At 41.9% G+C, this 12,180-nt stretch overlaps 1 pseudogene; it reads right to left on the bottom strand.

Moving 5' to 3' along the window:
* Positions 1-1,788: 1,788 nt before the first annotated feature.
* On the bottom strand, positions 1,789-11,057 carry LOC137763439 (uncharacterized; annotated as a pseudogene).
* Positions 11,058-12,180: the final 1,123 nt, after the last annotated feature.

Here is a 12,180-nt window from a genome sequence, read left to right as displayed (position 1 = left end):
TTGTGGGAAAGAATTCTTGAGAATGCATTAAAATGGTAACCTTCCATTTTAGCTTCACTATAACCTGTGAATTATGCATCATTCTGCTGTTTCCACTTACAGCTCTGGATGCCTATCCTCTGCTTATTTGATCTAGTCTCTTTACAAAACACAGAACCTGACTCTTGCCTTAGATGGACTCATCATCCAAATTAAGCAAAGACACATAGACATAGATTTTCAGCAAGAAGAGAAACACTTACTTAAAGGAAATCAACATTAAACTCAACAGACCATATTAAACCCACATTAAATCCACCTGAGCTGCACTCTCCTCTTGACAGGGTAATTGCAGGGGTGAGTCGTGAGGCTGGAAGGTGAAGTGATTGCACAGATGGTGGGAGGGGGAGAGACAGGTGTTTGAGTAGACTCACTAGTCTGTCCACCTCAATGATTTTCAATATATATTTTTTGCCCCACAAGCTCCGTTTTTTATTCGTATTGGTTCCGCAGATGGCCACTGAGTAAACAGATACAAATGACAGAGTAGGTTTAAATATTAAACATGACATTGACATGGACTGATCTAACCATTGGAAAAATAATTGTGTACATGGTGTCCTTTTGTGATGAGAGGCCCTCAGTGTTTAATGCCATCAGTGGGCATGAATTCTGAAAGCTACAAGCAGGTTTCGCTGTCAGAAGAGAATCACCAAATCCTAACAGTTTTATCTGGTCACTTATGTTGGAGTTAGCAGTGCACTGTCTATCCTAGTCCCCGTCAACACCAGAAAGGGACAAGCATGCATAATAGGTCAACTGATGTCAGTAATTTTAAAAGAATATTTGGGGACATAGGAACACAGCTGGAAACTGCATTAGATTGAATCTGGCCCTGCTGGAGACTGTCCCAACCCAACTGGCAACATTTGGTCAAAAGTCCTTGAGGATCCTGGGATGTTAGAAACCAGTCATCGCTCTGAGAAGCACAGATTTTTTAAAAAATTGAAGTATACTCTATTTACAATGTTGTATTTGTTTCAGGTGTACAGCAAGGTCATTCAGTTATACATATATATATGTATCCTTTTTCAGATTCTTTTCCCTATAGGTTATTAAAAGATATTGAGTAGAGTTCTCTGTGCTATACAGTAGGTCCTTGTTGGTTATCTATTTTATATATTGTAGTTTGTATCTGTTAATCCCAAACTCCTAATTTATCCCTACCCCCTTCCCCCTTTCATAACCATAAGTTTGTTTTCTATGTCTGTGGGTCTATTTCTGTTTTGTAAATAAGTTCATTTGTATCATTTTTTTTTAGATTCCACATGTAAGTGCTATCATATGATATTTGTCTTTCTCTGACTTACTTCACTTAGTGTGATAATCTCTAGGACCATCCATGTTCCTGCAAATGGCATGATTTCATTCTTTCTTTACGGCTGAGTAATATTCCATTGTATATATGTACCACATCTTCTTTATCCATTCATCTGTTGGTGGACACTTAGGTTAGAATCACAGATTTTGGATATCATTGTTTCAGAATAAAGCATGAGGGCCTGGTGGCCAGTGTGAAGAAGCTGTGCAATTGCACATCAGGGGAGGATAATAAGAGACTTGCTGCAAAGAAAGTTGTGTCAAGTAAGTAGAGAACCAAAGATATTGTCTCCTTTATTTCATACAAAGTACTAGTAATGCTTCTCTTTTTTCCAACTACATTCTGCCCTTCAGCCAGATTCCACCTTAACTAAAAAGCACCGCAACTCTTCTGCTTACAGAGGCTGAAAAGGTTGTGAATACTGAGCATCACATTGTTTTCATGGGGGACAATGGCCGGCACCGCTCTGCACGTAGAAGGTTTGCAAGCTTGCTACTTCCATCCCTACCATGGTGCTGCGATCTGGAGCCCATCCAGAACACTTCTACCTGGGGATGCAGAAGGGATTCTCTCTCTCCTCTCAGCAAATGAATGCATTGAAAGCATTGTATGTGCTCTACCTGAGGCAGACACCTTGGGACGGAAACAAATCTGGGTTGTTGGAAATGCAGATCTCGCTTGCTCCTTCACCCGGTGTATTTAGTGCTTGTCATGTGATAGGAACTATGGCAGACACTAGGGAAAGAATGATGGGCACGATACACCCGGACTTGGCTTTCATAAGACTTACAACCAACTGGTGGTCACAGACAGCACAAATAAGTACACAAATAAGTATTAAAGTATGTGACTTGGTATATAGAAGCAAAATATGCCAGGAGCACGTGTAATAGAATGACCTGGCCTAGGCTGGGGCGGTCAGGCAAAGCTTCTCTGAGGTAAACAGTATTAATGCTGAGACAGGAAGCATGAGGAGTGCTTAGCCAGATGGAGAATGGGGAAGAGTGCTCCAGTCTTAGGACAGAACATACACGGAGTCTCTGGGATGAAAAAGAGGGTGGCACATCTGAGGGGAAAAAGGAAGATGAGCGGAGTTGAACATGAAGATGGGATACACAGGGGCAAGATTGTGTAAGTCCTTATGGGAGCTTAGGTTTATCCCTTGTGCAGTGGAAACCATTGAAAATTTACATACAGGCTGAGGTACAGTATTTTTAAAGGTTCACTTTGGATGTATTGTGGGTAACTGGAGAGATCAAAGGTAGAAAGGGGCTAAGAGACTCACAACATTTCAAGTCAGAGAGAGATGCTGGTGAGTCGAACGAGGCTGGGGTGGTGAGGTTGGAGAGAGAAGCCTGTACACATGTGAACTGGCTTTTCTGCAAACTCGACCTGGGCTATGTCCTTTTTCACAGCTAATTAGGCCAAAGCATTTAAGCCATGTCATTTCCTGGGTAATAATGGCTCCCCTTTCTGTAAAATGATACATCCATACTTATTTTGTCACAAACAGTGCTCAGCACAGCCGGACATCACCAGGAAGCTTCCAACAATGTAAGGTTAATCCACATCTGAATAATAATAGATTTTAAGTGAAGTGATATCACTTCTACCCCTTGATTAGGGACCCTCAATACACGATACATGGAAAATAATTGGTTTCGTGTAATGAATAAAACTATAACTGTAACTTAATAAGATTAAATGGAACATCCAGATGTATCATAAATAGCTTAAACCATCCGAATTATAAACGAACAACGTGCATTTTATTTAGACCACCAAGCCTTCCTTACGTAGGTCACTGACAGTGGCTCCTCCACATCTTTATGCATTTTCCTCCTGTCTCTTTCTCTTTGCCCACCCGTCCCTGCTGGGCAGTCTGGTGGGATCCTCTGCATTTCACCACCTTCTTGCTGTGCTCATTCTCCTGCTCTCAGCTTTTCCGTTGCATTTCCTCCCTTTTTTCCTCTTTACTTTACAGCTCTCTCTTTTGTTCTCTCATTTCCATTTGGCCTGGCCTGCCCCTTCCCTTCTACTGCTGCTCCCTGCACTGATTTCTTGCCCTCTCCTTCTGTTCTTTGTTCTTTCTTCTTTTCTATCCTCACTCATGGTTTCTCTCAGGAATCTCTGCTACTTTCCAGAGGAGAGAAAGAAGTTAAATTCCAAACTTACCCAGTTGGGAATGAAGCCTGTGTCTCTAATGCAGTTAGGAGAAAAAGCTGATTGGATTATCAGAGAGCACCAGCCCTACTTCTGGGAAACAAAAACAAGCGATGTTGACCAGGGACTTTTCAAGGCTACATCAGCAACTTTTTTTCCCCCAAGAAGTTAGCCTTGATGCCCAAGTTCTACCACTAAAGCTCCTCCTTTGGATGAAGGCTTTACCTTCTTCTTTACCCTCTTTATTACCAGATAGAGGGTAACTATTAGCACCTTTTTTGATAAACTAATGTCATCACACATACAGCAAACTGAAACAAACACACAGTCGCATGAGATCAGAGTTTTTAGAATTTAGAATTGCAAGGGAGGTTAGAAAAGTTTGAACAGCAGGTTAGTTGACAAGAGTAATTAGGTCTCACCTACCAGGGAGGAGGCTTTAGGCAATAAAATTAAGGACAGGTTCATTTTTATGGGATGTAGAGTAAAGGAGAGCATGAAGGGAATGAAGAATGACTCGGCTGTGCTCAGGGTCCCTGGGAAGAAGATACCAGGAAAGAAGGCCATCAGCATAAGGAAGGGCAAAGAACACAAGTGGTTCCCACTTTGTCTCTGGGCATATGGGGGTGCCAGATCAGGTAGGTACAGCTTTGACAATGGAGACTATATTCACCCACTGTGAATTTTCACTGCTCATATCCTGAAAGTCACAGAAAAAGGAATATGAAGGCTTGAAGTCATTTATGTATTCATGCCTTTAACAAATAATTGTTAAGCCTTTACTTTGTGCTCGGTACTATTCTTGACAAGGAGAATACATAGTAAACTAAACGAAATTTCTACCCTTAAGGAGCTTATGTTGTAGTGAAGGAGAAAGATAATAAATCCCTAAACCTATAAATGAACGACTACAACTATTACTCCTCTTGTCATTACTACCACTACTGTTCCTATACTACTAATAATGATAATCAACCCTTATCTGATGCATACAATTGGCCAAGTATTGGTCTGATTCTTTTTTTTTTTTTGTCTGCACCACACGACTTACGGGATCTTAGTTCCCTGACCAGGGACTGAACCTGGGCCCTTGGCAGTGAAAACGCAGAGTCCTAACCATTAGACTGCCAGGGAATTCCCTGTTCTGATTCTTTTTTTTTTTTTATAATTACTGGATTTATTTATTTATTTATGGCTACATTGGGTCTTCGTTGCTGCGCTCCGGCTTTTTTTTTTTTATGGCTGTGTTGGGCCTTCGTTTCTGTGCGAGGGCTTTCTCTACTTGTGGCAAGCGGGGGCCACTCTTCATCGCGGTGCGCGGGCCTCTCACTATTGCGGCCTCTCTTGTTGCGGAACACAGGCTCCAGACGCGCAGGCTCAGTAATTGTGGCTCACGGGCTTAGTTGCTCCGCGGCATGTGGGATCTTCCCAGACCAGGGCTCGAACCCGTGTTCCCTGCATTGGCAGGCAGACTCTCAACCACTGCGCCACCAGGGAAGCCCCCTGATTCTTTTACATACATTAACTCCCTTAATTCTCACAACTCTCTTCTAAGGTAGGTGGTATAATGATTCCCATTTTTTTTAAAACCTAATTTTTAAATATTTATTTATTTATTTATTTTTGGCTGCATTGGGTCTTCATTGCTGCACGCGGGCTTTCTCTAGTTGTGGCGAGCGGGGTCTGCTCTTTGTTGTGGTGCACAGGCTTCTCATTGCCATGGCTTCTCTTGTTGCGGAGCATGGGCTCTAGGCACGTGGGCTTCAGTAGTTGTGGCATGCGGGCTCAATAGTTGTGGTGCATGGGCTTAGTTGCCCTGCGGCATGTAGGATCTTCCCAGACCAGGGACTGAACCCATGTTCCCTGCAATGGCAGGCATATTCTTAACCACTGTGCCACCAGGGAAGTCCCATGATTCCCATTTTTACATATGCAGTATAAATAGGTATTTGTGGTGTCAAGTTCACCTGGCTGTAAGTGGAAGAGTAACATAATGTCAGTGATAAATATTACGAATAAAAAGAAAAGTCCATGCCTGCCATCTACGATGGAAGTAATAGAATGCAGAGAGTAACAGTATAGCACTTGGAGTCTGAGATCTTGGGTCAATGTGCTATATCTGAGCTCTGTGACTTTAGGCAAAAAGTATTGCGTATTTGGGGCCTCAGATTTCTCATCTGTTAAATGGGGATAATGAAACCTAGTTAGTGAGGTTGTAAACATAAAATCAGATTGTGTAATGATCATAAAGGACTGAGCGCAGGCATAGCATTCAATATATACATAAAAATTAAACAACGGGACAAAAACAGAGTGAGGAGAAAACAAATTGCTTGTGGCTGAATGTTTCTGGGACAGGAAATAATTGTGTTTTCTTAAGGATTCAGTAAGTTAGAAGACTAAGAAGAAATAGAGGAGACTCAGATCTTTCTGAGGGAAACGAACTCTTCAAGAAGTGATCATTTCCGGCAGATGTGTGAGGAGCTCAGTCTGGCTAGGAGAGAGCATCAGAGCGGAGGGAGAAGCCAAGCCCTGGGGGACTGTGGGACTTGACACACCACAGGGGCCCCTGGAGGGATCTCACAGCCTCTCTTGGTCCTAAAACACAGGCTGAAAAAAAACAAGGGCTGGGCCAGCCTGGGGCCTTGTTATTGAAAGACATCTCACCTCGGGATGTATAGGTGGCTCTTTATAGAGATCTAACAGGAGAGAACTTGGCCTGAAGCAACGACGTCTATTTTCATTAGTCTTAGACAACCTCATAATCCTCCCTTTTGCTTTTCCCAGACTTACTCTGCTCAGCAGGGATCTAGATAGTGTTTCCCATTATCATAAAATGAAAAGAAAAATTTTTAGTTGTCACTAATGTGTTCCTCGCTTGTTTTCTCCTTCCTGTAATCATGTTCTTTGCTTGTCAAACAATTCTGCTTCATTATTACCAGTCTGAGATGTGGCCAAGTTCATTCAAAGGATATTGTGGAGAGACATTTTATTCTTGGTTGGTTAGTTGGTATCCTGAAGAAATGTAGGCTTCGTGATCCCAGAGTGATTTTCTTGGTCAATCAGAAAGACTTCAGGAACCATGACTTCTGCCCAAGGGCAAAATAAAAAATGTTTAGTTCTGGTGTTAGGATGTACATTAGCATTGGAGTCAATACTCATGGTTTGGAAGTAAAGATAAATGGATTTTATGCTGGGTTTCGCCAATACTAACACTTTTGGAAAGCTGTTTAGCCTGTTTATGACATGCTTTTTTCAGTGGTAAATGGGGATAATAAAGGTTCATCAGATTAGTGTATTAGACTGTGGTGTGACTTCAACAGGATTTGTCTTTAACTCATACTGGGGCATTCAATCAAGAGAGAGTAACTTATTGCAATAACTTCATGGGGACAGAAGACACATATGGTACAATGTAAACTTTGTTATATTACAAAACATGGAGTCTAACCCATGTAATATCCTTAATAAAAAATGTATTAAAAATAAATACACTCTTTCAAACCACTGGATTTTATTTAGTGCACTTGAGAAGTATACTAGGTGGAAGGTGCTGGGGGAAGAATTCCCATATATTTGTCATTATCAATATTAACATGCTTCATTAAATGACTAAGTATATGTCACCCTTTGTGGAATACCTAAAACACACTTGCTGGTGGCACGTGTCAGTGAGGTCAACCTTGATCTAGCTTCCTTGGTTTACCAGATGGCCTGTGGGCACTTTTGAGTAATTTCTAAGTGAGTCAAAGTTGGAGCTCTCAATTGCTTCCTGGCCTCTACTTTTTAAATTATGAAATTATTAATTAATCAATTAATTTCCAGCTTTGGTCTCCATATATTCTCTTGATTCAAATGCCTGACACTTGTTAGTTAAATTTTCTGAAACAAATAACCTGGAATGACTAACTGTCACCACAGCAACTTCAAGTTGTGTTCATTAATATATGTTCTTACCTGTAAGTCTGAGTAGGTGCCCAATAAATAAGTGTAAGCCTATTAATAGTCATCACCAGTGTGAGTGATTAACGCTCTCTTCCTTTACTTGAAAGACGCTGTCCTTTGAGTGTGAAGCCATTTGGGCATATAATTGATGGAGAATCAACACTTGATAGAGAGTTTTGATTCACTCAGAGGAGTTACAATAAGAGATTCAAAATGGCAACAACACACAAAGAACAATATTTTTTAAAAAGCTTCAGGGAAACTGGCCTGTAAACCTGACAGGTACTTTGAGTGGGATTGGGATAGTAGTCTTTATGGAAAGACACACATTAGTAGCTCTAGACTGGATTGATAGACTTGTAGGCAACATCTGAACAAAAATGATTGCCTTTTCAGTATAAAAAAAAGTCAGTTTCACATTAACTTTTTAAACATTTTTTGCTGAGTTTCTAGCAAATCAAAAGCATCATCCTTCATTTTTTAAAAAGTAGAGTAGAATCTGTGAAATATTTTGAGCTCTTGGGATATAAAAACAGAAATACTCACTTTTCTTTTTCCCTAAGTTTATTAGAGCCCACTCTCCATAATGGCAGTTACCTAAGCCAACTCTGCCTCTCTCCCCACCAAGGCCAATAACAGGTTATGGAAGGGATGGTAGCGACGCCCCACTCCCTGAGCTGTGGGGTGTCATTATGCTCTACTCTTCATGGGTCACTACATTCTTTCATTAATTCAACAATTATTTATTCAGAGCCTACTATGCCGGATGCTGAAGTAATTTATGGCTGAGGCGAACCCACCAAGCCAAAATGGGTTTTTTCACTGTTTCCCATGTAACACTTTCAAAGAGAAAAACTTACCTGTCAAATACCCACCCCTATATTATCCTGTCCTATGAAGACATATTCCTCATATTAAATTTTTTTTTAAAATAGAGGATGATGCTTTTGATTTGCTAGAAACTCAGCAAAAAGTGTTTGAGAAGTTAATGTGAAACTGACTTTTTTTATACTGAAAAGGCAATCATTTTTCTCAAATGCTGCCTACAAGAACCAGGGAGGCCAGATGTGGATGTCCACACTTTCTAGTCCTTGTTTATGGAGAGCAGTGTTTGCATGCTGCTGTCCTGCTTGCAGTGTATCTGCTTCTCTCCCAGGACTGAGGTGATGCTACAACAAAGTACTCATGGAGCAATACAGATTAGAGGTCAAGAGATGGGGTCTTGGAGCCACCCTGCCTGGATTCCAAGCCTGATTCTCCATGTGTGAATCTGAGACCTTGAGCAATTTGCTTGAACTCTCTGTAACTCAGATTCTTCCTTGTAAATAGACAACACACAAATAAATATATACTGTCACAAAGATAAGTGCTATGCAGAAAAATAAATCATAGTGAGAGACTAGAGAGATGGAGTCATCAGAACAGTCTTCTCTTAGAAGATGACATTTGACCAGAGGTCTGATTGTAATGAAGAATAAACCACATATGTAACTGCTGTTCCTTTCATAGAAAAATGCAGGTGCAAAGGCCCTGAGGCTGAAGTGTGCTTGGGATAATATTACCTATTAAATACAGTTGTGAGTTAATTCATTTAAGAACTTTAAATAGAGCCTGTACATAAATATTTCTTGATAAATGCTAGTTGTTAGTATTATAAGACTGCTTCATATATTATAGCCCAGCTAGTTCAGATCCCCACCTGATGTGAGGCCACCCTGATATTTGGGAACACTGCCACCTGCTGTTTCCTGCTGGAAAAACTAGTTCGTATGTGTAAAAAGTTGAGAAGCCAGTGCTGTGTCTCATCTGGGGCTCATCCTTCCTCCCGTGTCTTGGTTTCTACTGGCTAGACATCCATTCAACCCCTTACGTCAACTCTGTCTTCTGCTTTGTATGAGATTTCTGTTGCTAGTACTGCCTATGTCACTTGCCAAGCCCCAGCCCTCTCACCACCATCGTGCCAGGGATCCAGGACAATTGTTTATCTTGTAGGGAGATGTCTTTAGACACAGAATACATGTGTCACTGGGACCTGTATTTTTGTCAAATGGCTACTTCTCTCTTTGAGCTTAAGAAACCCTACAGAAGAATAAAGACACCCAATTATGGTAGAGTTTATTAGACCACCCACCTGCTCCAGGGGGGCTCTAGTGGTCTCATGAAAGAAAAATAGACAAGCTCCCACAGAGCTACCACTGTCTCAATGCACTCACCAATGGAGGCTTGCACCTGCTCCCACAGACTCAGGACCTTCTGAAACAGTTCTGTTGAATTACTCATGATTTGTCATTTTTAGAAAATTATACTTCTGGGTACCTACTATCTTCTCCATAGTTGGAAAAGTGACAAGTGGAAAATGGCCTTCTAGTCACACCTTGGTCTGGCTGTGCACACAGTGGTGCCATTTGGTGTTTTCGTGTGTAAGAGTGTGGGTATCTACAGAACTTGCTTAAGGAGCACATCTTATATGACCTTCTGTTCCAGTGCCCTAACATAATCCCCTAACATGGTATTCCATAGTCAATCACAATAACATCAGCAACAACAGATATTAATTGTGAGCCTATTAAAAGCTAGATGTTATGCTAAGATTTTTCCTTTGTTACCTCATTTCAACCTCACAGCAATCCCATGTAACCCAGAAACTCCATACATCAGCAGGCTACATCTCCCATTAATACCCAGGTCACAAACATCTGGGTCTATACTTCTGGTCACTATCAGATGTCCAGCATCTTTACCAGTTTCCCTTCCATGAATTTCTTGGAACCCTAGGAAATTCTTCCCACCCCCAAACCTGGCTCTCTATGCCATGTTGGTGTGGATTTGGGCCACCCCTGGGCTTTTTGCAGGTCTCCTTTTCCTGCCCTGAGATTTGTTTCACTCAGGCAGCAGATTCTATTCTCCCTGGCACAGCTTTGTCTCAAGTGTAGGCTCAGATGCTTCCCATATTTCCCTTCTGTGGTAGGGAAGGTTGAGCTGTAATGTTTTAGCGAGACTCATGAAGGCTTTGGGGAACAGATGGAATAATACACAGAAGATGTAAAATTGGTTACTAGGTATGATTGCTTTCAGAGTCCTTGGGCCCAAGCCCCTCTGAGGCCCCTTCTGAGACCAAAGCCCCTACAATGTACTGATCTCCCACTCCTTTCTTCCAACATGTTGCAGAGGCCAGCTCATGTTGGCAATGAGACTTCCTCACAAACGTGTCTTGTACTCTGATTCCAAATTTCTTCTTCAGTTCTAAAGATGGACAGCCATGGGGACAGTTATCCCCATTATCTGAAACCTAATCCTTGGGCTCTCATTTTCCACCCCAGGATGAAGAACAACCTGGTCCCTACGCACAAGGCCTTTCCCTAAGCCCTACTCCCCATAGGCAATGCATGAAAGCACAACAAACCAACATCAGGACATTTGTTAATTTCTGAGTTACTTCCTGTTGACTCACCTCACATTTGAGATATAAAGAGAGACATCCAAATTCAGCTTCAGCATTCCCAGCCCAGGCCCTCATAAACATGAGACTAAGACTAGTGACCGTACCCCCCGATACTTCCAGGCTCTGCTCCCAACCTCCACAGTACATATTATCCCAGTGGATTCCCACCACAGCCTTATGGAATAGATAGTATAGGTGTGCCTTTTGTCATTTATTATGCATAAACATTGATGAGATTGGAACCATTATTAGGTCCATGTAACAGACAAGGAACACCAGGTTTAGCAAGTTTAAATAACTTGTCAGACATGGTGGACACTTGTGCACAGAGCGCATCCTGGGTACTACACGTTCCCTCATCCAATGCTACCCTCTTGGTCAGGGATAATCTACTATCCTTATAAACTCCTTGGCCATTTCGAGACAGGCTGGGACCTGGGACCTGGGATCCTTTGCTACAGTGCTGCAGTGCTGCAGTGCTTGCACCTGAACAAGCATCTCCTCAAGCAACAAAATACAAAAAAACTATGAGGGGCTAAAAATAGCTGTAGGTATGCACAGTTGGGGCAAATTATGGACAACAAGATACAAAAAGACCAGAAAAATCCAACTGCCACTTCTGAAGATCTGGGAGAAAAACAGGGTGTCGGGAGCAAAAACAGGGTACTGCAGCATGCCCCCCACACTCAACACCACCAAAGGGGTGGACAAACCACCTAAGACAATCCTCACGCCTCACCCCTGGACACATACCTACCCTCACCCCATATAAGGAACCAGTTCAGCTCACCCCCCCCACCCCCAGGGAGTAAAGCCTTGACTGAATTTCTTGTCTGGCCTCTTATCAATTTCTACTGATTGGGGAAGGCCAAGAACCCTGATCAGTATCAATTTCACTAACTACCACTGTGTCTAGTTTGCTTTCTAGCTTTGGAGTGGGCTGTACAGATGTGCAAGCATGTCTCCAGGTCTATACCCACGGACTAATCGCAAATAACGCAAAAACCACATTTTCGAAACATGCCACCCCTGATTTATCACTCATGGACCACACAGCCCTCACTCCTCAACCTTGGGGTCTCTACAAAGACTTTTTTTGGACTCCTTGATCCACAGAGACCTTCCTTGTCTGCACTGCTATAAGCACTTCTTTTTATTTTCCTTAAACCACAAAACATGGCGTTTTAGTATGTATTACAAAAGGTCTTTATTAATCACTGCATTTCATCATACTTTGTTCCCCTGTGCTTTTTATTTCTATATGTGTTGG

The sequence above is a fragment of the Eschrichtius robustus genome, chromosome 4 (assembly GCF_028021215.1).
Source record: "Eschrichtius robustus isolate mEscRob2 chromosome 4, mEscRob2.pri, whole genome shotgun sequence".
In the NCBI taxonomy this organism is placed as follows: Eukaryota; Metazoa; Chordata; class Mammalia; order Artiodactyla; family Eschrichtiidae; genus Eschrichtius; species Eschrichtius robustus.
The sequence above is the reverse complement of the archived record's forward strand: the minus strand, read 5'-3'. Positions and strand labels throughout refer to the sequence as shown.